This window comes from Suncus etruscus, chromosome 12 (genome assembly GCF_024139225.1).
Source record: "Suncus etruscus isolate mSunEtr1 chromosome 12, mSunEtr1.pri.cur, whole genome shotgun sequence".
In the NCBI taxonomy this organism is placed as follows: domain Eukaryota; kingdom Metazoa; phylum Chordata; class Mammalia; order Eulipotyphla; family Soricidae; genus Suncus; species Suncus etruscus.
Genome location: NC_064859.1, coordinates 27,833,733 through 27,835,550, shown reverse-complemented (window position 1 = coordinate 27,835,550; position 1,818 = coordinate 27,833,733). Strand labels below are relative to the sequence as shown.

The window sequence follows — 1,818 nt, the reverse complement described above, 5'->3', positions numbered from 1 at the left end:
CATATTTGAATATTAATAGTATACAATTTGAGATGTAGTAAAAGTCTGCTTTTCATTGCATAATTCTACATTGATGTTGTGTAACAAATTATTCCAAATTCAGTGATCAAAATACCAATTTTTAATCTTCATTTCTGCATTTGTTCTTCATTTGGCAGGTCAGCAGAGTTAGTTTATTCACTGATGGTCTGTTCTCATTTGAAATCAGCTGTAAAATATAGTATTCATGTCTTTTTTGTATGATCCTTTTTAGATGAAAAATTTTATCAAGGTATTAATTTAGTAACACATTCTTTTTTCTTTTTCTTTTTTTCCAGTGTTTGTCGCACACATCTATGCCTGCTCTCTGTTTGGCTAAGAAAGAGGTATCGACTTGTGCAACAATTTCTTTCTCACAGAGGAATGCCGCAACAGCCACTTTTAGAGCAGTTGCAGACAGTAGCTGTGGTTAGTAACACATTCTTATTATGTTCTCTGACACAGAGGTACAAATAAATTAAATAAATATTTTGTATATTTAAATTAAGTAATTATTACGTATACTTAATATATGTGTCTTTTATATTATACAGTGACCAAAAGTAGTGAAACACGTTGTATATAGGTAGGTATCCAATGCTAGAGTGATTAATGGTGGGAACTTAATAGGACTCACTCAGTACTGAGTAGATAAAAATGTGTGCTTGTGTGTATATGTGTGTGTGTCCAAGATGCTCAGGAGACCTGCATTGATGAAAAGTACTCTTACTTTTTTTACATTTTTTTTAAATTACCAAATGAATGCATGTCGCACAGAAAATTGGAAAGTATATCCATTTATGGCAATAAAACAATATATCTGTCATTCCAAAATTTATATATTTTTATGCCAAATTTGTTTTTTACAAAAGAAGTGAGTATAACTATTCCATGTATTAGTATTACTTAAGTATCATTATTATTGGCCAGAAAGATATTACAGAAGTTAAAGTACTTTCTTTATAATGATATCAAACCCAGTTTGATCGCTGATACCAAATAGGAACTCCAAGCACAACCAAGCATCATTCTTTACGACAGAGACAGAAATAACCCCTAAACACTGCAGGATGAGCCCCACCCAAAATAATTATTACGAAAACTGTTTGGAGGATTAAATTAGTTTCACTAAATATCTGTGAAAATACATTATGTTGAATAGTCTAAATTGATGCAGTTATTTGTGACAATTTAATGAGCATTTTTTGGTCTAAAAATGTGAATGTTTAAATTCTTATTGATTTGTGCATTTTATGAGAATATTACATTTACAGAAAATATTCTAGAGTATTACAAGTTGTGTATATACAAAATATAGTTTTTGAATCCAATGATTCTCCATAATTATGATTGGTTTCATTATCTGATGTCTTGTGCCTCAGCACTGTTAAGTCATAAAAAATGTATTTTATTGCTGTGTCTTAGGCTTCCATCACATATTCAGCTAATCATTCAAAATTCCCATCATTTTTAAACCACTGTGACCACTGTTTTATGTAATAAGATATCACAACTCTTAAATTGCATGCAAACAAACAATTTTAAAGATTAGACTGATTATATCCAGTAGTCATTAATGATATCCACTTACACTCATCCAGTACTTCCAGAAATGGTACAAGTAATCTTCAAATATTTTGTTGACACTTCTATATGATGTTGAGCTAACTATGAATGAATACTGTTGTGTCTTACTTTTATGGAAAGGTTGCTTCACTTTGTTCAATCTAAATTTAGCAGAAACAGCAGTGTGGAAAAATGGGAATCACTAAGTCATGTGACTTACATATGGCCCTTTGG

At 30.6% G+C, this 1,818-nt stretch overlaps 1 non-coding gene across 1 annotated transcript; it reads right to left on the bottom strand.

Annotated features, from left to right (window-relative positions):
* Nucleotides 1-314: 314 nt before the first annotated feature.
* LOC126025384 (small nucleolar RNA SNORA41) lies at nucleotides 315-450 on the bottom strand. The gene has a single exon (XR_007501391.1). It is a non-coding gene; the product is annotated as a small nucleolar RNA SNORA41 (small nucleolar RNA).
* Between the last annotated feature and the right edge of the window lie 1,368 nt (nucleotides 451-1,818).